At 42.5% G+C, this 26083-nt stretch overlaps 1 protein-coding gene across 2 annotated transcripts in view; it reads left to right on the top strand.

Moving 5' to 3' along the window:
* Positions 1 to 448: 448 nt before the first annotated feature.
* ANKRD11 (ankyrin repeat domain containing 11) overlaps positions 449 to 26083 on the top strand; it is a 202668-nt gene continuing 177033 nt past the window's right edge. The window contains exon 1 of one of the 2 annotated variants that reach the window (XM_081118418.1): positions 449 to 737. The gene's annotated coding sequence lies outside the window, so the exon portion shown is untranslated. The remainder of the gene's footprint in view (positions 738 to 26083) is intronic. The other variant, XM_081118417.1, reaches the window with a different exon arrangement.

The following is a 26083-nucleotide window of genomic DNA, read 5'->3' as shown; positions in this document are numbered from 1 at the left end:
GGCCTCAGGTCCGCGTCGAGTGCTTGCTACAACACACCAGGCTCACATTCCGTCTTCCAGGTCCTTAAACACCAGGCCCTGGTTCTCCACAGTTCCCTAAGTCGCTTCCGGCACTTGGAAAGGCCAATTGTCACGTCCGAGAACGAAAAGAACCCACCCTTGCCCTTTGCGACTCAAGAAGCCAATCAAACTGCTCGCTACCCTAACGTCCCGTGCGCCTGGACGCACGACCTTGACCAATCCGTCCCGGGACGTCCTTATGATCCCGCCCTAGGCCTGTCACAAAAGCTGTCAATCACGCCGTTGCCCCTTCACTCCGCGTGCACTTCGTCTCCGACGTCGTGACGTTTACAGTCCTGTGCTTAGAGCAGCTGGCCAATGGCGGTGGCGGATACGGCGGACCAATGGGCGGCGTCGTCTCATGAGGCCGGCTCCCGCCGCAGCCGCCGCGGGTCTCGGAGCCAGAGGCCGCCCGAGCCGGATCGCGATGGAGCGAGGGCCACAGGCGGGGAGGCGCCGCCGCGGAGCGCGCGGCCCAACGCCCCCTCAGTGATTACTCGAGTCGCTGCGGCCCCGCCGAGCCCGGTCGCGCCCGAGGGGCCGCCTCGCCGGCCTCGGAGCCCGCGCAGCCTCCGCCGCCTTCCCGCGCGGGCCGCGGGCCGGGAGCCGGGCCGGGGCTGCATGGCCTCGCCTGCGCGCCGCCGCTGAGCCCGCGGAGCCGCGCCGCCCGGAGCCGGGTGAGAACCGCCGCCGGCGCGGGGGTTTGGTGGGCGCCGGGTTGTGGGACGGTCTCGCGGCCTGCAGGCCTTCCCGGCCAGGCAGAGCAGTGCGACGTGCTCCAGGCGGGCCTAGGGGCCAGGGCAACCGTGAGGGCCGACGGGGGGCTCCGTGTGGGCCTGGGGGGCCTGGGCAACAGTGAGGGGCTGATGGGAGAGCTCCAGGCGGGCCTGGGGGTTTGGGGCAGCCCTTATGGGCCGAGGGTGGGCTCCGGGTGGGTCTGGGGGGCCCAGAGCAGCCGTGAGGGGCGACGGGGGCTCCGGGTGGGCCTGGGGGCTTGGGGCAGCCCTGAGGGGCTGAGGGTGGGCTCCAGATGGGCCTCGGGTGCTCGCAGCAGCTGGGGGGGTCCGGGTGGGCCTGCGGCTGCGGCGAGGGGCCGAGGTGGGGGGACTCTGGGAGAGCTTGGGGGAGCCGTGAGGGGCAGAGTGTGGGCCTGGGGCGGCTCAGGGCTGTCGTGAGGGGCTGAGGGTGGATTCCAGGCCGACATCGGGGGTCGCGGGGTCTGGGCAGCGGTGAGTGGTCTACGGGGGTGCTCCGGGGTGGCCTAGGGGCCTGGGCAGCCGCGAGGGGCCTACGGAGGGCTCTGGGTGGGCTTGGGGCAGCTGTGAGGGGCCGGCCGTGGGCCTGGAGGCCGGGGCAGCTTGAGGGGCTGAGGGAGTTCCGGGGCGGGCCTGGTGGGGGGCCCGGAGGCAGCCTTGACGGGCTGAGGGTGGGCTCCAGGGAGGGCTTGGGGGCCTGCGGTAGGCGGGAGGGGCTGAGGGTGGGCCTGGGGGTCTGGGGAAGCGGTGAGGTACTGGGAAGTGGGTTCCAGGGCCGTCCTGAGGGACCTGTGGGGCTCAAGGTAGCCATGAGGGGCCGACGGTGGGCCTGGGGGACCCAGAGAAGCCGTGAGGAGCTCACGGACGGCACTGGAGGGGATGTTGGGGGGCGCTGGGGGCTTGGGGGACCCCGGGCAGCCGTGAGGGGCTAAGGGGTGGGGCTGGGCGCCCAGGGTAGGTTTGAGGGGTTGATGGGGGCTGCTGGGTGAGTCTGGGAGGTCCCAGCAGCTGTGAGGGGCTAGGGTGGGCTCCGGGGGCCCAGGGCACCTGGGAAGCCGGGGCACCGACCTCTGACCCGCGCGGGAGGGGCGCCCTCACGGTAGCTGTGGTAGTTGTTATTCCCAGTGTCCCTATTATTATCGCTGTTTTGAAATGGGAGCTGGCGGGTTTCGGGCTGAGAGCCGGAGGGGGCGGGTGAGCCGGGGCCCTGGAGGGAAAGTGGGGGCGCCGAGGTTGCAGGAGGCGCGCGTGGGCTCGCAGAGGGGCAGGAATTCGGGGCAGCGGCGCAGGGGGTGTTGTTTCGGGGGGGGGAGGGTAGGCGGGACTGGGGAGCGGGTGGGAGGGAAGCGGTGGCGGCTGCAACAGCAGCCCTTGGCCTCAAGGAACAATGTGAGACGTTGCTTGAAATGTTAATTTCCGTTCCTCATTTCATCATTCCCTGGCAGGGCGGTAGGGGTGTGTGTGTGTGTGTGTGTGTGTGTGTGTGTGTGTGTGCGTGCTTGCTTGCTTGCTTGCTTGTGTGTGCGGGCGCGTGCGTGTGCGTGCGTGCGTGTGTGTGTGTGTGTGTGTGTGTTGGCCCTGCCTCATGGATTCAGTACCCTCTCAAAGAAGGATTGTGCTTTTAAGTCCTGTATCCCCGCCATGTTGGGGGGGGGGCTCTTAATTTTTTGAGATCTGCTCTGTTGCTGGTGCCCCATTAAGGCTTTCTCCTTCTGTTGTGTTTTTGGAAAGCCAGTCTTGTATCCCATCTTCCAAGGAGTTTTAGAAGATTAAGCTGGTCTAAGAGGGCCCTGTGCTTTGAAAACCATCCTTTTTTCTACCATTTAATGTGCAACATACTTAGGTATAGGTTATGAGATGTTTCCTATCCATTTGCAAGAACAAGGTGGTTTTGCAAATTTCTCTGTAGAGAAATCAAACCTCGGGCTTTCCTATGTTGTGAGTTTCCTGAAGTGATTTAAACAGTATCCTTAACATACCTTTTCAACTGAAGAGTAAAAGTGTGCACAGTTGTTGAATTGCAAAACTTAGAATATCTTGGTCCTTTTGGTGGGATGATAAGATAAATTCAGCAAAACGAAAGATAATATTGCTTGTGGAAAAATGCCATTGAAACAGTTACTATTTTGGGTTTGTGCAAACCCAGTCAATGGCATAACTTGGATAGTTCTAAATCAGAGACTCTGAGACTATTTAGTTGATGTCTTTGGGGTCTTGATTTCTCTTAATAAATGTTGGCTGTCCTGGAAGAGCTAGAGTTCTGTTTGTGTCTTGAGAATGATTGCACAAATACTCTGATATTACTTTGAAACTGTAGTTTTTTTTTGTTTTTTTTTAAAGGAAAACATATTGCTCAACTTCGATTGTGACCCTGGAATTGGATCCCTATCTTTGGTGTTTCCTCCCCCACCCTCCATTCAGCTGTTGTTCTCTTTCTGTAAAGTTTCACGCTTAAGAGCAGGATCTCATTTGATAGGCTGGGCCTCTTGAATGGAATGAGATGGGAGGAAACAAAGACCAAGTTGCTATGACATTTTTCTGTGTTCTTTGTGCATGCCTCTTGAGTTAGTTACGAAGCTACCCAAAGGTATTGCTAGATTTGATCCAAATTGGAAACTTTCAGAAGTTATTTTCTCCTGAATTTTTTATTGTGGTAAAATCTATATTATATAATTTACCAGAAGTTTGTTTTTAAAGGTGTCACATAATTTAGATTCCTCATTTGCAGTTATAAGTTTGTGTCAGCTTTCTTACTTGAATTTCCACTGTCAGATGTTTTTCTCTAGACCCTCTGTGGACCAGCCATGTTAATCACACTGCACGAGCAGTGTGCCTTTCATCTCTCTAAACCAGATGGGCTGCTTATGACTAGTGGCTGTCATGTTAGGTTAATTACAGTGTTGATACAGTGACAAATAGAACTTTCTACAAACAGACTTAAGGAATATTGAGAATATTTTTCAAGAAGCTTTGTGTACCTTGGATTTTAAGTATACTTGACATAGTAAGTTTATGTTTCATCACATATAAGGAGAGTTTTTTTGCATATGGGCAATGAGCCCATAATCAATTAAATAACATAATTAGAGCGTGTCAGTAAATGCTGGTTCAGAGCATAATCTGCATTTGTTGCCAAAATAAGTGTTTTGATCTGTCCATTACCCTGTGTAAGTCCCTTTATCCCTCAAATGGTAAGTGTAATGGATGAGCTTCCTTCAGTAGCAAGGTGTTTGCTAGTTAGTATGTGAAAATGATGATGCATTGCTGTCTGACCACATGCTGTCAGTTTATTATTGCTGTTTAGTCAGTGCTCTGTGGGGATTGAGTTTGGCTGGTTGATAAACTTTATACAAAAATTGAATGAACTCAACTAAACGTTATTGTCTTCAAATGTTTTTAGTATGTGTTCTCTTAATTTTAATTTTTTTTTTTTTAATCCCCATCTGAGGATATTTTTTCCATTGATCTTTAGGAAGAGTGGAAGGGAGGGAGGAGGGGAGAGAGAGAGACAGGCATCAGTGTGAGAGAGATACATCGATTGGTTGCCTCCTATACATGCCCCTACTGGAGCCTGGATCAAGCCTGTATCCGAGGTACCAGCCCTTGACCAGGAATCGAACCCGAGACCTCTTTATCTAAGGGCTGACGCTCTAACTACTGAGATACAGGCCAGGGCTTAATATGAATTTCAAATGGAATTATTGTGCAATTCAACTTTTTCAGTTTTATCTTAAAGCTATATGGAAGAGGGTGTCAATCCTCAGTTCTTAGAACTCTGGCAATTAGAGATAATCAACATATAAAGCCTTTTTAGGTTTAGGAAATGATCCACTTTAACAACCACTTTGTTAATTCTGTAAAGATGTTTCTATTTTTAAGTGGCTCTTCGTCCTCGTTGTTGTTGTTGCTTCATGGATCTTATTCATGGTATATTTTAAGCCAGACCCAGACCCAGCTGTATACTTAAGTGTCTGTTTTTGTTACTCTTTTGTACTAATCTTCCATTCTTCCCCCTCAGTATTTAAATTTTTCTTTAAATTCACCTTTGGAGCAAATAGCATTTTGATTGATTGATTGATTTAGAGAGAGAGAGAGGGAGAGAAGAGTGAGAGAGAGAGAAATATCAGTTTGTTTTTCCATTTATTTATATATTCATTGGTTGACTTTCATATGTGCCCTGACTGGGGATCAAGCCCAAAACCTTGGCGTGTGGGGAGGACACTCTAACCAACTGAGCTACCAGGCCAGGGCTTCAAATATTTTTTATTTTTTTAAATAGTTTTATTCTTTAAAATATATTTTTATTGATTTCAGAGAGAGAAGGGAGGAGAGGGAGATAGAAACATCAATGATGAGAGAAAGTCATTGATTGGCTGCTTCCTGCACACTCCCTGGTGGGGATCCAGCCTGCAGTCCGGGCATGTGTCCTGACCAGGAGTTGAACCTCAGTCTCCTGGAACATAGGTCAATGCTTAACTGCTGAACCACGCCGGCTGGGCCAAATGTTATTGTTATGATAAATGTCCCAATCAGAACCTGGTGGCGTGGCCCCTTCCCCCAGTCACAGTGTCTCTGAACTGGTGCTCTGGCTACATTGGCTTTTCATTTCTTAGATTGAGCCATGTGCCTTATTCTTGCATGGCCATTAACACCTGCTGATTCTCTGTATGGACCAAGGTCCTGTTGAGTGTCCATCCCCTTTCTTGCAAATCCTCCCCTCACCCCCCCCAAAAATCTCCACGATAATTCCTACTTAACCTTAAATATTGCTTCCTCTTAGAGAGCCTTCTTAATCATCACTCCCAAGGAAAGTGGCCACCCCATCTCGTTATAGCCACATAGAACTTAACACAAGTGGTCAAATACGTAATGACTGGTTTATGTTTGTCCCCATAATAGAAGGACTGTAAGCTTAATAATGATAGGGATAGTCTCTGGTCACCCATGAACCAAACTAAGGCATGACACTAATTGTCTCAAGAAGTATTTATTGAATTGTTTAAAGGCTACATACGGAAGTATTTGAATAATTTTGAAAGGTGAAATTTAGGATTATGAACTTTCATTTATTTGATTGACTAAGAAGTTTGCTATGTGCATATCAGCCATTTTTCCACTTGTTTTCACTATAGGCATGTCTTTACAGTTTAGATAAAGGTGTGGGACATGGCTTTTAAAATTGGCACAGAACAATAGATAAAGGAAAATAATAAAGAGGAGTTTGTCTATGTGGGAAGGAAAAAGATGCTTTCTGTAAAAGCAGTTTTAGTAGGACTACTGCTTTTGGGGCCATAGTCCAAGGCTCACTGAGTATAGTTTGTTGCTGCTCCTGCTTGTGGTCCTTAGGTATTTCATCTAGAATTTTGAGCACCTGGCCACATGTAACAGAAATGGTGGTTTAGCACCCTAGTATAGTCCTTTGCAAGTTTTAGCATTTTAAATAGGATATATTTTTTCTTTTTTTATTAATTTTTTAGAGAGAGAAGAAAGGGGAGAGTGAGAGAGAGAAACATCAATCAGTTGCCTCTCATACACCTTTACTGGGGCTTGAACCCACAACCCAGAAATGTACCTTGACTGGGAATTGAACCCACAACCATTTTGATGTATGAGACGACTATCCAACCAATTGAACCACCTGGCCAGAGCAAAAGTTTTAGCATTTTATTATTTATTTTTTTACTTACTAACCCACTGTATAAAAAAGTTCCTGGGTGTTGGGGCCAAAGCCTCAGTTTAAATATAAATTACCCAGAATAGAGGCGGCCCCTTAACATATATTACCCTCTTCCAGTTTTATCATTTTAATAAAGAAAAAAAAAGTCTCTTTGGAGGGAAATACACCAAAATGGAGTTTTGTTATTTTTCCCCATTTATGTTTGTTTTATAAATTAAAAAAAATGAAAAGAACCTGTTATGTAACTGACAAAATGGCTTTTGAAAAGATTAATTATGGGTATAATTTAGGTGATAGAGACTTGAGTTCTTGGTTAGGGTACAGTGAGTTTGATATGTGTGATTTTTAACTTCTTAGGTAATAAGGGACAAAAGGAATTGGTTGCGGTTGAAAAAACTAAAAGACCATTCTAGAACTTTCTGGTTTTGTGAATAGAGCGTTAAGTGAGTTTTCACTGTGAAAGGACTGAAAATCCTGTTGCTGGGCCAAGGTTTCTTGGATGCCATGTGCCCTGGATTGTTGTCGTCTCCACTACACCCCCTCCGCCCCCCGCCCCAAGGTTGAGGTGGCTGTTAGTGTCCCCTACTGCCTGGCTGACCCAAGTTTCCAGTTCTGCCCTTGGTGTCTTTGCAGTGAATTATTTATTATCCTGAAAATCTGTAAGCACTCTTTTTTCACTTGTAAAGAAACCAATGTGCACCTGTTCACTATATAAAAATGTTGGCCTTTTCTCAATGTAAAACAGTTTTGATCACTTAGATCAAAATTTTTTGTCAAGGTTAAATAAGATTCCTAAAATCCCCCTCTCCCCTAAAGAGTTGTTTAACCCTAAAAAAAATGTGACCTTTAAGAATGCAATTTAACTTGTAAATGTTTTAATAACTTTCAGGTTATTTTTTCATCTAAAATGTAGCAAGTAGACTTCTTTTCTCAGCTTATTAGTAATAAGTACCCCTTCCTCCCTTCCTCCCAGACTGAAATGCCAATGTCCTGGAATAATGAATATTTCTAAATAATGAGAATATTGCATAGAGTGTTTGGTTCATAAGGTTTTGTCTAAAGTTATGATTAGTTTTTTTCCACTGCATTCATATACAGCAAAATAAACAAAAGACTTTCATTTAATTCTGGGTGATAACGTAAACTTGCGATCATTATATTAAACTGTGTAAACTTATCTAAAATAGAGAGGGTTAGAGAAGCAGTGAGGAACCTTATTCCTCTTAAAATAGGCCTTGCTAGTATGTACCACATTTCTAAATGTGGTTTTACATCCTGTAAAACAGGAAGTAAAACACACACACACACACACAAAACCAAAAAACCCCAAAGCAATACTCTTGAAGGAATTAACTTAAAAAAAAATTACTAAAATGCCTTACTAATTATAGGATGTGCAGAACACTTAAAAAAAACTTGCCTTTTTGGATGATTACAAAGAAAACCCAGCCTTTGGGGGTCTGAAACTTGGAAGAACTTGTAGCTTAGGTTAGTATTCCACAACCCCTTGGGTGATTCTGATTTTAAGGAATTTTTAGACTTTGTGAGTTTTTTCTTTGCTAGAGGTGTATGATTTGCTCCACATATATTTAGATTACTCATATGGGTTTTTCAGTACTGTGAGAATAGTGTATCTGAAATTTGAAGTTTAGTGCTTAATATATTAATTATGCTAAAACTCTCAAAATATTTTCTTATGGGATTCCCTCCCCCCCCCCAACATATGAGAAGAGTAATCTTTGAATTGTGTCCTTTATCTTTTATTGTGAAACTCAGGAGGAAAGTGATATGTCCTTTCACTATAGCTTAAGTAATTTTCAGCAGATGTAACCTTAATGAGATTTACATGCAAACTGTTTTTCTTTGGTGAAGAGATTAGATCTGAATCTGCTAAACTTGGGTTCTTAACAGATGACTGACTAAAGACTATGTTGAAGCAATAACTTTAATTTTTAAAGAAGGATATTTGAGTAAAGACCAATGGCACAGTGAAGTTTTAGGAAGTTGGGGAGAAAAATCTCTATCCTAGAATTTAACTGTAGTCTCTCCTTTTCCTTTTCTTTTTCCTTTTCCTTGATAGCTTTCTTCTAGGCCCCCAAATATGTTCTTTCAAGGAGTTGGGGACACATGTAGATGGGAGGGTGTGTTAGAGGAGGTGACATAGGAGGTTGTGAGGGTGGAAGGAATACATTCTCTCAGAATTAAAAAAAAATGTTCTAGTGTTTTCTGTTGCTGCTGTAACAAATTGCCACAAATTAGTGCCTTAAAATAATACAAGTATATGATTTTACAGTTCTGTAGATAAGAAGCCTGACATGGGTTTCACTGGGCTAAAGTCAGGGTGTCAGTAGGGCTGGTTCTTTCTGAAGGCTCTAGGGGAGACTCCATTTCCTGGCCTCTTCCTTTTTTTTTTTTTTTTTTATCTTCACTCGATATTTTTTCCATTACTTTTCAGAGAGAGTGTCACATTGATTGGTTGTCTCTGCACGTACCCAACCAGGGCCAGGGATCGAGCCTGCAACAGAGGTACATGCCCTTGGCCAGAATCAAACCCTGGTCCCTTCAGTCCATAGGCTGACACTTTAACCACTAAGCCAAACTGGGTAGGGCAGGCCTCTTCCTTTTTTTTTAGAGGCTGTTCACATTCCTTGGCCCTTTCCTCCACTCTTCAAGCCAGCAATGTTGCATCTCTCTGATCTTCCAAAGTCACATCTCCTCCCCAACTCTCTTCTTCCTCCCTCTTCCATTTTTAAGGACCTTTAAGAAGAGAGTTGGGGAGGAGATGTGATTATATGGGGCTCACCTGGATAATTTATCCAGGATACTCTATCTGTTGTTTAGCAACCTTAATTCCACCTGCAACCTTAATTCTCCTTTGCTGTGTAATCTAAAATATCCACACGTTCCAGGGATTAGGATGTGGCCCTCTCTGGGAGCATTATTCTGCCAACCACACTATGATTCCATGGATGCTGTCATAGCAGATGAGGTTGGATCTGATCATTGTGCAGCTGGCTCTGATGCTTTGCTTTGGTTCACCAGAGTGGTTTTGATTCTTGGAAAGCCTCAGTGCCAGTGTTGTCTGGCATTGATGGGGGATCAGTGAGTGTGGTGGAAAATACATGTCCTGGACACAGTTTTGTTTAAGTAAAGTTTTATTTTGGAATAATTTTTATTTTTAAATTTTTTTATCTTTATTGTTGAAAATATTACAGATGTCCCCTTTTTATCCCCACTGATCCCCTCCACCCCACATCCATCCCACCCCAGGCTTTCCCATACCAGTGTCTGTGTCCATGGGTTTGATTAATCTCTTCCTACCTACTCCCCACCTTCCCTCTGAGATCCCTCAGTCTGTTCCATGCTTCTATGTATCTGGATCCATTTTGTTCATCAGTTTATTTTGTTTATTATATTCCACATATAAGTGATATTGTGGTATTTTGGAATAATTTTAGACACACAGAAAAGTTGCCAAAGTAGTGCATGGAGTTCCATTGTATTCTTTATCCAGGTTTCCAGTGTTAACCTCTTACATAACAATAGTAAGGTTGTCCACACTAAGAAATTAACATTGGTATGTAACTTTTTTTTAAATCTTCACCCAGAGGATATGTTTTTATTGATTTTAGAGAGAGAGGAAGGGAGAGAGAGAAACATGGATCCATTGCCTCCAGTACTCACCCCTCACTGGGGACCGAACCCGCAACCTAGGTATGTGTCCTGACTGGGAATCAAACTCGCAACCTTTTGGTATATGGATGATGCTCCAGCCAACTGAGCCACCCAGCCAGAGTTGGTATGTTACTATTAATTAAACACCAGACTTCATTTGGACTTCACCTGTTTTTCTTCTAATATTATTTTACTGTTCCAGGATCCCACATTGCATTTAATTGTTATATCTTCTTACTGCCCTCCTGTCTAACAGTTTCTCTCTCAGTCTTTCCTTATTTTTCATGAACTTGGCAGTTTTGAAGAGTATGATCTTTGTTGTTGTTTTTAATCCTCACCCGAGGATATTTTTTCCATTGCTTTTCAGAGAGAGTGGAAAGGAGAGAGAGAGAGAAACATCAATGTGAGAGACGCATTGATCGGTTGCTTCCCACATGCGCCCCAACCAGGGCTGGGGACCAAGTCTGAAACCAAGGTACGTGCCCTTGGCTGGAATGGAACCTGGGACCCTTCAGTCTGCAGGCTGACACTCTAACCACTGAGCAAAACTGGCAAGGGCTGTTTTTTTGGTTTTGTTTTTAATGATTTTGTAACTATTCATCCATTTAGCACAGTTGCAAAGCACTGTAGAGCTGATGTCTGGTTTATCTGACTACTGTTCCAAATGTGAACTGTTGCATAGTGGGAGAAAAGTTTTGTGTCTATTTGCAATTGGAGCGAGTTACATGTTTTATGGAGGGGGCTTATAAGACTAGACAAACTTAGCTTTTTTCCTACTTAACATTGACTTAGTGATGTTTATTGGTTGCTCACTGTTTGCAAGTCTGTGTTGTAGAAGCAAATGACTGAGACATAGCCCTGCCCTGAGATTGGGGAGAAAGAGATGCACTTAGGGGTACTATGAAAAGAAGCAGTTCAGGGGAGAGCGTTTTTGGCTTTGTAATCTGGGAGATGTAATGGAGGAAGTGCTATTTAAGAATCAACGCTATTTAAGAGTTGGTGCAATGTCAGTGTGCAGAGAGCAGGGTGAGGCCATTGTAGACTGTGGTAAGGCACTGGACAAAGGCTGGGAGGTGGGATGTAACCTGAGAATGTCAGCTAGACCTGTTTCATGGAGCCCATGAAAGAAAATGGTAGCAGATAAAGCTAGGAAAATGGACTGGAGTCAAATTGTATGGGACTTGAAATGATGATGCCTGTATTTGGCCTGCTGAGGAGGAGGCATTACATTGCCTGAAGCAGGACGTGGTGTGTCAGAGTCTGATGGCGGTGGACAGGCCAGATGAAAGTCAGAGTAACTGGTGAGTGGAAGGCTTTGCAGTACTCCTGTGCCTAAATTTGGGATATCAAGAAGGGGTGGCTTCTGGGAGTTTGGCACAGATAGAATCATCTCAGTTTGGCCACTGGTTATGAAAGGAGGTGAATATTTTACCCCCACCATTCTCCTTTTGGATGAACATTGGGTTTAAAATGTGTCTCACTAGAAACACTATTATAGAAAGTAGAAAGACCATTTTCTAGGGGAAGATGTAAAACAACCAGTTAGAAATGGATGAAGGGTTTTTAAAACTTGTTGTAGGAATAATAACTGAGTTCAGATGAATGGTAAAAATGCCCATTCCAGAAAAGTGACTGAGTGAAGTGCGTATAATAGAACCTGAATGTGGGTCTGTCAGTGTGGGAGGGATGCCTCAGGCAAGAGTAGGAGGAGCTCTCGTGAGAAGAGCTGTGTGGGCTAACAGGTTCCTAAGAGGATCTAGAGAATCTTGAAACAGGGAGGGAACTCTTAAAGTGGCCTGCATGGGCAAGTTGTAAAGACTTAATGGTGTTTGCTAGCTAACAAGTATTTGTATAAAAATGCTTGGAAATGACAGGGTAAGTTGATTGAGAGTGGATAGAATGGGGCAAACAAGTGATGAACGGTTTTATAAAAGGACAGGGCAAAGGAGATGGGGAACAGAGGGCTGGAAGCTGGAAGGGGAGACTAGGTCACAGTGCTGGCTTTCTCTCTTGTGCCTGCTACATGCCACACTCCATCTCTGTGCTGTGACAAGCCTGAGTGCCTCTGGCCTTGTGATGCTTGCATTCTGGAGGGAGAAATGGGCAGCTTGGTCAGGAGAGGAAATGCTGTCTAGGGAAGTCTGGTAGGCAGAGGCCATGAGCCTGGGAGTGGTGACACTTTTCAGCTCACCAGACATTTAGTTTGAACACCTCTTATGTCCAAGACAGAGTCTGGTCCTTGCCCTGAAGCAGTTTATTTTAGACAGTATAAACTATAGGCCAAGGACAGTAGTTTAGGGTTCCTGTTGAAAGGGCTAGAGATTTTGGGGTCTGGAGAAGTAGCCTGCTGGTGGAGGTTACGTGGAAGGAAGAACAGGGATCTTGTTATTGCCAAAATTCATTGTTAGGCTTAATCTTGAACTTGTGTTTGTTGTGTATCCCCCATAGTTCTACGTACATAACAGTAGATACCTATCAATATTTGCGTGAAGCGTCAATCTTAAAGGTTAAAAAGGGCTTATGGCCTGAGAAAGGAGTAATACTTGGCAAGAAATACATAATACTCTATGCAAGAAACATGTAATACTTTAAATCTGTGCCAAACATATTAACTAGTGTGATTTGCCCCTAGTCAATAGAATGTAGCCTTTATCCTGCTCTATCATAGCACTGTTTATCATGTGCTGTGATCCGAAGAACTTTGCCCTTTGGTCTGTCTGTGGGCGGGCAGTGGTAAAACTCAGGCATCTGGCTTAGAGAACCTTCAATTGGTGGCTGTCTCAGTTGTCTCTACTGTTTCTTTTGGGGTCCTGAATTGCATATAGTTTAATTGCAGATACAGAAACAAATGGAGAGCAAAAGTGAATGTTTTGGCCCTAGGCAGCCTGAATCAGTGGTTGGAGCGTCAGTCCTCAGACTGAAGAGTCCCAATCTCGATTCCAGCCAAGGGCATGTACCGTGGTGTTAGACCCAATCCCCAGCCCTGGTCCAGGTGCTTGCAGGGGGCAACCAGTCGATGTGTCTCTCTCACATCAGTGCTTCTCTCTCCTTTCCACTCTCTCTGAAAAGCAATGGGAAAGTCCTTGGGTGAGAATTAAAAAAAAAAAGTAAATGTTTTGGTCAGCCTGATCTTTGCAGGTGCCTTGGGCAAGGTACACTTGAAGGGAGTTGCCTCAGGGCCAGGCCTGTGTGTGTGGTGCACTAACTTCTTTGTATTTATTTACCAGCTTCTCCATAACATTAAAGCATTTTACCTTTAATTGGTTGACAACTGCTGTTTATCTGAAGGAGAGGACTAGTTTTTACCATTGTTACACGGTCACAGGACTAATCCAACCACTGTCCTTTCTTGATTAGTAGACCATTTTAGAAGCTACAGAGCAGTGTAGATTTGTAAGTTACCTGTGACTTAACTGATCACAGCCAGGATGGGGCAGAGGACTAAGGGAAAGTCTCAGGCAGGGACCATGGCAGCCACTGAAATTCTATTTGAATTTCATAAAAATTTATTTGAGCCAGACTGAGGACCTGAGGTTGGTTTGTTAATTGTCTTTTTGTTTGTCCAGGATGCTTTTGAGGGCTATGCTTTTAGTGAATTAGGTTACATTAAAAAAAATTTAAGATCAATGGGCAATCAAGGCTATTTGGTTTCCAAGTGTTTGCAGCTGGGGCTGAAGTCAGTCTGTCCTGGGCTGCTGGGTTTAAGGTGAAGGGAAACACTTTGTGCCTCAGACTGTGCTCTTTTAATGGAGTTATTTGAAGGCTAAAGTGGTAAGAGATTTTAAGCCATTTTAAATAATAGATACAAGGGTACCAGATATATAAGATATATACTAACTATGGTTCCAAGCTTTACTTTTTTTTTAGGACAGCTGTTTTGTTTTTTTTTTAATATATCTTTATTGATTTCAAAGAGAGGAAGGGAGAGGAGAGAGGGAGTTGAAACATCAATGATAAGTTGTCATTGATTGGCTGCCTCCTTCACACCCCTGACTGGGGATTGAGCCCACAACCCAGGCATATGTCCTGACCAGGAATCGAAACTGCGATCTCCTGGGTCCTAGGTCAATGCTCGACCACTGAGCCACGCCTGGCCAGGCTTTACTTGGTTTTAAAAATGACAGCTTTAGACCTCTTGGAGAGTCTGTAAGTTGGTTGCTGGCATGTAAAGGAAGGGGGAGAGATTTCTAGCAGGCAGAAGAATGTTAACGTGTTTATTCTGTGCATGGTCTGGCATGTGGGTTTTAATTTCAGCCCATACTTCCACTTACAAGATTTGAGAGTTGGAGCTAGAACTTGTGTTTTTACCAACAACATAGGGTACTTTAAAACATTCCCATGTAAATATTTGTTATTGGTGGCTAAGTTTCCTAAACTGTAGTTTTTACTGCTGAAATTGTAATTACTTTTGTCATCTAACAAGATTTAGAGCTGATAGACAGATCATACAATTTTTTTCCTGAGTCCTAGGAAAATAAGTAAATAAGTTCACAGTTTGACTTGGAAGCCTACCATATAATTCAGAGAGTAGACACTCATTATTAATAGTTGATACTGTTTGATGATGTTGATTTCCTTGAATGGATTCTTCTGGTGTTGGCTCACTGTGTCTCAAGAGAAAAGGTCCTCCCTTAGCCAGTGGTTCTCCCTGGCTCCCATCATAGGGGAGAACATGCCAGTTTCCTTGTCTGAAGGCCCCAGTGTATGGCTGGTTATGTCTCAGCAGGTAGAGCATGGTGTGGGTAAAGCAGTGGCTTTAGTTTTTTTTTCTTTCTCTTATAATATGTTTTTATTGATTTGAGAGAGAGAAGAAGGAAGAAGGGAGAGAGAGAGAAACATTGGTGAGATAGAACATCGACCGGTTGCCTCCTGCACTGCCTCTACTAGAGATCAGGCTGCAACCTGGGCATATGCCCTGACTGGGAATTGAACCGGTGTCCTCTTGGTTCATGGGTTGATGCTCAACTGCTGGGCCATACCAGCTGGGCTGGTTTTAGGTTTTATCCCCATATGGGCCTGTTTCTCAAATGTTCCAATTTGATTAAGTAATAAAAGTTACTCTTTTGAATGTAAAATCCGTTCCGGATGTTGGTGAGTTTATAATTAACATTTTATTGTTAACTTTATGTTATCAGTTGTATTATTCTTGTTCATGGACCTTTCTTTAATAAGTTCATGCACAGCAAAAGAAACCATCAATAAAGTGAAAAGACAACCTACAGAATGGGAAAAAATATTTTCAAACCGTATATCTGATAAGGGTCAAAATATCCAAAATATGTAAAGAAGTCATACAACTCAATAGCAAAAAAAGCCCCAAACCAAAATAACCCAATTAAAAATGGGCAAAAGACCTGAATAGACATTTCTCCAAAGAAGATATATGAAAGGCCAACATGAAAAGAGGCTCAACATCACTAGTCAATTAGGGAAATGCAAATTAAAACCACAATGAGCTATCACCTCATACCTTTTAGAACGGCCATCATAAAAAATATAAGAGATAATAAATTCTTGTGAAGATGTAGAGATGCATGGATGGTGAGAATGTAAATTGGTGCAGCTACTATGAGAAATAGTATGGAAGATCCTTAAAAAATTTAAAAGTACTACCATACAGGGTTCAGCAAAAGTAGGTTTGTAGTTGTGAGGAGGCAAAACAAAGTTTATTCTTGTATTACTATAATTGTAACCTGTGTGTCATTTTCCATATGAACAATTATAAACCTACTTTTGCCCATTCCTGTATGGTCCAGCAATTCCAATTCTGGGAATATCCAAAGGAAACAAACCCCTCAAAAATATATCTGCACCCTTATGTTTATAGCAGCATTATTTTCAGTAGCCAAGACATGCAAACAACCTAAGTGTCCATTGAGAGTTGAATGGATAGAGGAGTTGTGGTATATATATATATATATATATATATATATATATACACACACAGTGGAATATTATCAGCCATAAAAAGGGAGGAAGTCACCATTAAGTAAAATAAGACAGAGTAAGACAAATACTATAAGACCTCACTTATATGAGGAATCTAAAATCAAACCAAAAAACCAAACTCAAAGAGCTCGGATTTGTACTAACCAGAGGTTTGGAGGGAGGGGGAATTGGAGGAATATGGTCATAAGATACATTCTTTCTGTTACAAGATAAATAAGTCATAAGGATGTATTGTACAACATGATGACTATAGAATTCTTATTACAAGGAGAACATTTTTTCCCTTTTTTTTTTTTTTGAATTGTATCTTTAGAGAAGATAGATGTTAGCTGAACCTATTGTGGTAATCATTTCACAATAAATGTAAACCAAACCGTGCTATATACCTTAAACTTATACAGTGGTGTATGCCAGTTATTTTTCAATAAAACTGGAAAAATATTTAAAAAGACATTCACTACAAGGTCTGAGTTGTGCCCACTCAGTACCAGGAATGCCATTTAAAAAACCTTCGAGCAGCCCTGGCTGGTGTGGCTCTGGTTGGGTGTTGCCCCATACACCAAAAGGTTACCAGTTCGATTTTCTGTCACTGCATATCATGGCACATGCCCTGGTTGCCCCAGTAGGGGTGTATGCAGAAGTCAACTGATTAGTGTTTCTCACATTGATGTTTCTCTTTCTCTCTAAAAGTCAATTAAAAAAAACCCCTAACCAAAAATATAAAACCTGTGAGCAGGGGGAGGCCATTGGATTTCCCACTTCCTTAGCGGGCTTTGGTGTCTCTTACCGAATTCTGTGCAGCCTCTCCCTTTCACCACTAGGCTCTCTCCCGTCATTGTTGCTGGGGTGTTAATTTAGCTGTTTGTGCCTTTGCTTTGAAAGATAATTTAAAAAGTACACACTCACATATCTGTAAACTGAATATATTCAAAGGCAAGTATCATGTGCTGATTAATCAAGAGAAGTAGGTTTTTCAGGCTGCTTTAAATAGCCCTCAGTTTTATTAAAAGTAATTTCTGAGTGAGATGTTTTTTATATCAAGTCACATTTGTTTTATATAGGAGCCAAACCTGCCTTGTAATTAATGTTTTTCTAGTGGCTACAGTTCCTGAGGTTGGTTATCTGACACCCGGAACACTTAAGGATCATGATTCTTAAGGGACTGAGTGTTAGGTGGGGGACCCACTGGGAACAGGGGGACGCGTTGTCCATGAAGTTATCAAAGGTGGGATGTTTACCTGGTTTGGGGTCATTTTTATGTGAGGGCCCAAGTGTGTCACTGTAGGATGGCTCTGTTCAGATATGTTTATTAGCTTTCCAGACTACCTCATCCTGGAAAACTTTGGAATAGTCAAGGTTTCATTCTGTTGAGGTGTGATTCTTTGAAGTTAGAGTTACAGGAATGAGAAGTTTTCATTAAGCATCAAAAATTGTTTATGAGCCCTGGCTGGTATTGTTCAGTGGTTAGAGAATCAGCCTGAGCACCAAGAGGTTGCAGGTTCAATTCCTGGTCAAGGGTGTATACTGGGCTGTGGGTTTGATCCCTGGCCCCTATTGGGGCACATTTGGGAGGCAACCAATCAATGTCTCTCACATTGATGTTTCCCTCCCTCCCTCCCTCTCTAAAAATCAATGGAAAAACTATCCTCTGGTGAGGCTTAACCAAAAAAATTGTTTATGAGAAGTACTAATGAGAAATATAATAGGAAGAAGCTGCCACTTGTAGCCAGATGATGCAGGGAATGGCTTGAAAATGGCTTTTCCCCAGCCAACAGATGGAAGAAGAGTGTGGCTTGAAGGCAGGGCAGCCTCCAGGTGGTGTATGACTGTTGAGCAAGGATGAAAGGGACACGTATAGATGCTGTTTGGCTACTTACGTGAGTAGGACATCCAGGTTGCTCCTGGAGGGCAGTGAGTCTGTGAGGCCTGAGACCGGATCTCTTTGGGACATTGTGTGCTGAGTTGGGCTTGGAGAGTGTTCACGTGTGGTGCGGAGACTGAGATGTTTGGAATAGGATGTCTCTCTTTTAGTTTGGCTTTAATTATCTTCCAGTTTTTGTGTCTCCCCTTTTTTTATGTTGCAGTCAGTGTTTGGTAGGGTGATTCTTCCTGTTTGTCAGTCCCTGGCCATAAAAATAGAGTCCTCAAGTCCTTGGGGGTATTTTATGGTCTGTGCCTGCCAGCCAGCCTTGACAGCCCTGTGTGTGTGCTGCTCCCTAAAGTTCACGTTCAGGTGGCTGAGCAGGCCCACTGCTGCTGCTTTGTGCTCATAAAGATTGCAGTTAGGAACTATTCCTGAAAGAGTCAAAGGAAACTAACTTACTAAGCACTCTCCACATTAATCCATTTTTTTCCTTTTTAATTTTTTTGTTTCTTTTGAAGCTGTAATAAATTGGAAATAAAATAATAGATACCAGTAAGCAAATATGGGGTCCAATTTTTAACATTTAAAATTTGTCAAATCATTTAATATTTCCAAAACTATTTTACTGTGACCTATTTTTTTATTAGGCACGATTAATCATACCAAAGATGTGCTGTCACCAGTGTTCTGAAAACCTGGTGCAGAAAGAAAGAGAACAAATGCACATTAAGGACAGAAAGGATGACTGGCCATATTCCTCCCACAACTTCTTTAGGCTCTGACATCCAGTGGGGCCACATCATAGCGTGTTGAGGAAGAAAGGGGATCATTTTGAGTCCTCATTATCAAGAAAATTTAATGTTTTCTGTTCATAGCTAAGCACCTTATATCAGACATGTCAATTCAATGAAGAAGTATTTCCAGATGTAGTGGAAATAACTTAAGAGAATGGTGGCCGGGCGTGGCTCAGCAGTTGAGCATCGACCTAGGATCCAGAAGATAGAGTTTCAATTCCCAGTCAGGGCATATGCCTGGGTTGTGGGCTCGATCCCCAGCAGGGGGCATGCAGGAGGCAGCCAATCAATGACTCATCATTGATGTTTCTATCTTTTCCTCTCTTTTCCTCTCTCTGGAATCAATAAAAATATATTAAAAACAAAAAAGAGAATGGTGTTCCTCCTCTTAGAAACTATATATAATACTCATGCTTTCTGGGAATAATTTAGAAAGTTCTTCATCACTGTTGATTTTGTCTTACTAATTTTTAGCTAGAGCCCTCTCTTTGTTGTAGAGTGGGGGTTGTCACCTTGATCTATGTATTCATAAGCTATTCTCATCCTTTCCGTTCTTTATTATGGCAAAATATAAATAACATAAACATTACCCTTTCAACCACTTTTAAGTGTCCAAAACAGTGCCATTTATTACATTCACATTGTTATATAACCATCACCACTCTTCCTAGAACTTTTCAGCAGTGAACAGAAACTGTACCCATTGAATGATAACTCTTCATCCCTCTTCCCCCTGCCCCCGGTAACCACTGTTCTTCCTGTCTCTGAATTCAACTACTCTAGGTATTTCATAAGGTGCGATAGTACAATATTTGTCTTTTGTGTGTCTGGCTTAGTCACTTCACATATTGTCCTCAAGGTTCATCCATGTTGTAGCAGAATTCTTCCTTTTTAAGGCTGAGTAGTAGTCTATCATATGTGAATACCATTTTTGTGTATCTGTTGATGGACACTGGGTTGTTTCCATGTCTTGGCTCTTGTGAATAATGCTGCTGTGAATATGGGAGTGCAAATATCTGTTCTAGTTCCTGCTTTCAGTTCTTTAAGGTGTGTGCCCAGAAGTGGAATTGGTGGATCATATGGTAGTTCTATGTTTAACTTTTTGAGGAACTGCCAAACCTTTTTCCATAGCGGCTATACCAGTAACACCTTTTTTTTTTTAAAGGAGCATTCATTTTTGACTTTTTATTATAAAATGCAGAAAAGTAGACAAAATGGTAAAATGAACATCCTGTATGCACCATTTAGATTTAACATAGTTAACATTTTACCATATTCCTGTTTTTGTTATTTTGTTGAAGTATTTTAAAACTACAAATCCACAAAAACTTCAGTTAGGCCAGTTTCTTATACAATCACATTCTCTTTGTCACACTTAACAGAATAAACAATAATTCCCAATCATCTAATACCTAGTTTAAGGAGTACTTTTTAAATTTTTATTTTATATATATCTTTATTGATTTCAGGGAGGGGGAGAGGGAGAGAGAGAGTTGAAACATCAATGATGAGAGAGTCATTGATGGGCTGCCTCCTGCATACCCCCGACTGGGGATCGAGCCTGCAACCTGGGCATGTGACCTGACCAGGAATCAAACTGTGATATCCTGGATCCTAGGTCGATGCTCAACCGCTGATCCACACCTGGCCAGGCAAGGAGTACTTTTAATAATTGACTTCATAAGCATGTATTAATTAGTCCAGTAAACTCCAGCAAAAAAAAATTCAGTGTTTTCTCCTCTTGCCCAACGTTTTAGTATGAAAAATTTCAGAAATATGGAGAAGGAAAAAGAAGAGAGTACAGTGATCATTCGTGTACTACCATCTGGATTCAACCCTTGTAAACGTTTTGCCATGTTTGCTTTTTTGCGCTTGTGTGACATGCGCACTATTGCAATGTGGAAGTAAGATATAGACCTTATGACATTGCATCTTTATGGACATCTTCATAAAATGATCATCTTCTGTGAACTGCAGAATCACATTGCACCCAAGAGAATCATGTTGCACAGTGTATTACGTCCATAATCAAACCCTGGCTGACCTAAGCATGCCTATCATTTGGTTGTCTTTAGTATCCTTTTTTTTTTTTTAATATATCTTTATTGATTTCAGAGAGAGGAAGGGAGAGGGAGAGAGAGAGATAGAAACATCAATGATGAGAGAACCATTAATCGGCTGCAGCCCACAACCTGGGCATGTGCCCTGACCAGGAATTGAACCCTGATCAGCCTGTATCCTAGGTCGATGCTCAACTGCTGAGCCACGCCCGGCTGGGCAGTCTTTAGTATCTTTTAATGTCAGATTACCCTCCTGCTTTGTTTTTTCTTCATGAGTCCAGACTAGTCATCTGTAGACAGGAGTGCATTCTTGAGTTGTCTGGCTTTTTCCAGGTTGTGTGGTTTAACTTGTTTCTCTGTCCTTTGTTTCCTGTAAACTGGAAGTTAGGTTGGAAGGCTTAATTAGAGTTTGATTAAATATTTTTACCTTCAGAGGTAAATTTTTAGGGTCAGAATATTCACATAGTGACAAAGGATCAACCTATAGATTACTTCTTGGTTGCAGAGGGACATATGTATCTTTATAATGGGAAGAAGACCTGGTGGTCCTCATTTTAACCAAGTGATCAAACTCAGCATCACTCATACTGTGTCACAGCGTTATCTATGAAATATTCTTACATAATGTTTAACCTGAGTCTGTATTAATGAGCATATGCAAGCATGAAACCTGCTTGGACCCTGGTTTGGAGAGAGGGAACAAAATGACTTTTAGAAAGTGTTTATGTCACCCTGGCTAGTGTAGCTCAGTTGTTGGCACGTCGTCATGTACACCAAAAGGTGGCGGGTTTGATTTCTGGTCAGGATAGTTACCCGGGTTGCAGGTTTGATCCTCAGTTGGGGTAGAGGCAAGCCATCAATGTCTTTGTGTCTCTGTCTCCCTCCCTCTCCTCCTCTCTCTAAAAAAATAAAAATAAAAAAAAAATAAAGTTTATGTCAGTGATACCTCAAATAAAAAATGTTTTGGGGCCCAGCTGGCATGGCTCAGCAGTTGAGCATTGACCTATGATCCCGAAGGCCGCTGTTCAATTCTCGGTCAGAGCACATGCTCGATACCCAGTGGGGGGTGTGCAGGAGGCATCTGATCAATGATGACTTTCTCATCATTGATGTTTCTCTCTCCTTCTCCTTTCCGCTCTGAAATCAATAGATATATTAAAAAAAAAAGTTATGTTTAAAAATGTTTTGGAGACCATTGGATATTTAAATATGGACAGATGATATTAGTCAGTAAATGTTAATTTGCTTAGGTAAGATGATTTTGTGGTTTTGTAGATTAATCTTTGCTCCAGCAATATATAGACAGGAGACAAAATGTGAACCTTTGAGTCTTTGTGAGGGGCTTGACACATGTGCATATGTGCACTATGCTAGTTTATCACCTTTTCTGTGTTTCACATTTTAATATAAAAATATTGGAAGAATAGCCCTGGCCAGGTGGCTCAGTTGGTTGGAGCATTTTCTATACACCAAAAGGTTGTGGGTTCAATTCTTGTTCAGGGTACATACCTAGATTTGATCCCCAGTTGGGGTGTGTACGGGAGGCAACAGATCGATGTCTCTCTCTCTGTCTCTCTCCCATACCCCCTTCTCTCTCTCTAAAGGCAATAAAAGCATATCCTAGGGTGAGGATTAAAATAAAAAAAAACAGCCGGGCTGGGCATGACTCAGCGGTTGAGCATCGACCTAGGATCCAGGTGATTGGGGTTCGATTCCCGGTCAGGGCACATGCCTGGCTTGTGGGCTCGATCCCCAGTCGGGGGCGTGCAGGAGGCAGCTGATCAATGACTCTCATCATTGATGTTTCTCTCTCTCTCTCTCTCTCTCCCCCCCCTCCTTTCCTCTCTCTGAAATTAATAAAGATATATTTAAAAAATATATATATATAGGAAAAATTTTTTGTAGGTGATGCTTATATACTTCATATTGCATCTGTTTGCTGAGATATAAATTTGACATGCTAAATTATTTTTCTTCAATGATAGATGAGACCAAGGAAGACCAAAGGAGAAATTTTTTCTCACTTTGTTTCTTAAGCTATTGTTTTCATTAACAGGTGTTCGTAGAATAGACCTTGACCCATTTTTCTCCTTTTACCCTTGACTAGTTCCAAGCTTAATGAGCTCTGTATATTACAGATTGCCAGCTGTATCTTGTGTGCTAGTCTGTGTACATATGCATGTGTTATGTGTTCTTCGATGCAGTGAAATGGGTCTGTCCAAAAAGACTCTAAGTCAGGACCATGTCATAGCTCTTCTGATGCCTCCCAGAGAGCCAGATTCATAGGGAAGTGAAGAGGATGTGGTTTGGGGAGGAGGGAGATGGTGTACTGTTTACTTTGCAATGAGTGCAGTGAGCACTAGGATTGTGATTCCAAATTAAGAGTTAAAAACACTTATAAATGCATATGTTAAATGACTTAGGTCTGGCCACTTTTATTATAGAGAATATATAAGTAACCTGAATAGTAAAAATCTTAAGATCTGACAGCTCAAAGTTGTCTAGAATTCAGATTAAGTAGGAGAAAACAAAAGTCTTCCCTCCTTAGGGCTGTTAAGACTACATGGTGAGGTAGTAGATTGATGCTATTGTGATGATTAAAATTTTACATTCTCCATACAACTGAATTTTATTTTGTATTTATCTTTATGCTTACTTTTTCCATTGAAAATAGTGATTTTTTTGTAGGCTGGCATGGGAAATCCTTGCTTCTGGTCCCCAGCTTCCTTTCCCTATCTCGTGTGTCCTTGCAGGGGTAGTCCCTGCATGTTCAAGCATATGAGTATATATATACAGTGGTTTACACAAGTAGTAGATACATACTGTTCTGTACCTTGCATTTTCCACTTATTCTTGGAACTTATCCTGTATTAAACCAATGGAGCTGCTTCATGATTTTCCAGCATCGTGTTAATGAGTGTGCCATAGCTTATTTAACTTCTGTTACCGATGGACATTTCCTTGTTTCCAGTGTTTTACTGTTACAGAATAACATCCTCGTGCATACTTTTGAACAGGTGTAAATATCTATTGGTAATGTTCCAAGAATTGCTAGGTCAAGGATTATGGGTATTCTGATTTTGATTTTGCCAGATTGCTTGCGGTCGAAATTGTGCTGGCTCACACTCACCAATGATGTGTGAGTGCTTTCTATTTGTTTTTCAAGACCATTTTTGTCTGCTCTATGTTCTCCATGTTTTGAGTTGGCCATCTTCAGAAGCAGAATTCTGACCTTTGGGAGAAGTGTCAGAGTGGTTAGCCTTCCTGAGTAGGTTGAAAGGTTTCATACCTTGAGGGACTGGTGTTTGTATTTTATAGAGATTTCTCTATTTCTGCCTGGAAAAGGCTGAAAAAATTACTGATTAAATAGTTAATGTTATTAAAACTTGTGATTTTCATTTGTAATTATGCATAGTAGCATTTGCAAGTCTGCCTGGCTGGACTACAGAGCAGCATAACCATGGTGAGTGCTGTGAGGCTAGTCCCCTTTTAGTTTTAGTAATCTTCAAAGCCAGTGTAGACTTCTCAGCCGAAGGTCACCTGTGGGTCTGGAAGAAGGGTAAACATCTCTTGGATTGTCTTTTCTCTGTGAGTAAAGGAGTTTCCAGAAGCACAAGTGGATTTGGGGAAGGAATTCCAAGTCAAGAAGAGGGATGGTGGGCCTGTGTTTGGGAAGGGAGAGGCTGATGGTGGCTCTAGCCTCTTCTCCCGCCTGTGTGCAGACTAGATGCAGTCATGGTGGAATTGGCAGGAATGAGGTGCAAGAGCCTCTTTCTGGAAGAACCAGTCACCCCAGTCAAGCGTGAGATCAGGGAGAATATGTCTTTCGGGCAGCTCAGTCCCTGGGGCTTGAAGTCTGAGCATCTGTAGCTGCTGTTTGGAGAGCCACGCCCTGCTGAGTCAAGACCTACCCACTTGCCTGGGCTGGTCAGAGGCAGGCGTGGGCCGTCAGGGTCCAGACAACTCTCCTGGTTTGGCAGGGTTTTGGTTTGTATTTCTTCCTTATGTTGATACATAAACAGTAATTTTATCGTTACAAAGCAAATAACATTACTGTTCTATAAACAATCTCAGAACTTAAGACAGTGTGAACTGTTAATGTTCCTTCAATGAAGAGTTCTGACTGCCTTTTAGGGGCAACATGGCTATCCTGATTGTTATGGGATAGTAAGATTTGTGACAAGTAAGCATTAGGGTTAGGGACCTTGAAGACAAGGTCTTTACAATTTGATTCTGTTTTTTGAGAATGGGTTGATGGGCCTGAATTTGGTATTTTGATGTGAGAAGGCATTGGCTAAAATTATTTTGGTCTCAATTTGCATATTTCTATCTTTTCATCATTGTTTTGCTCAGCTGTTTTTATTTATTTAGGACTGCTCATAGATGTGTATTTTAATAAAAGTAATTGTGCTTAGTTGTTTTTATGTTCCTTATCTCCTTTCAAACTTCTGAGGGCATTTCTTGCCCTATGTAGATATTAAAACAGAGATCAGAACTTTAAATTTTATATATCGATTTGTGTCCCACTTACCTATGCATCATTGGTTGATTCTTGTATGTGCCCTGACCAGGGGTCAAACCCACAACCTTGGCGTATCAGGATGACACTCTAACCAACTAAGCTACCGGGCCAGGGCCAAAACTTTGATTGTAATTCTTACACTTGTTGACTTGCTCTTGTATCTTTTGCCACTGTTTCCTAGTTTAAAAATGGAAGACCCAGCATACTTTATTGCTAGTAGTGTTTAGCACTCATAAAATAGCTTTCAGACTTTTGGTGTGAATAATATAAAATTATTTTAGGATTTAAGGAAAAATTGTATGGATGATGAATAAATAATTAGCATTAATATTATTGATATCTTCTATCTAGTTCTTTATCAAAATGCTTTTCCTGACTGTAACATTTCTTTGTCTTAGAGAATAATTTTCATGTAAAAGTGGTTGCTTTATATTTTCTTTCTGGTTGCTATAGAAACAGTTGAATGTGGTAGTGAATGCTAGTCAAGTGCCAGATTACCCAGGTTTTGATGGGTGTGCCTCAAATTATCTTCTTTTCTCATTCCTTTTGGTTGCAAGAGCATGAGGATCTAGATGATTAGAATGGTGTAATTTTCTTACCTTCCAGCTTAAGTTCTGGGGCTTTTGTTCTTGGAATGAGTGGTCGATTTTCTTTGACCTATGAATCTCTGTGCAACCGCGCTGGCTGTAGATGACCTTTCCAGTCTCTCTGCCTGTCCTGTAAGACT

Source organism: Miniopterus schreibersii (assembly GCF_964146895.1).
Source record: "Miniopterus schreibersii genome assembly, chromosome: 18".
In the NCBI taxonomy this organism is placed as follows: Eukaryota; Metazoa; Chordata; class Mammalia; order Chiroptera; family Miniopteridae; genus Miniopterus; species Miniopterus schreibersii.
The sequence above is the reverse complement of the archived record's forward strand: the minus strand, read 5'-3'. Positions and strand labels throughout refer to the sequence as shown.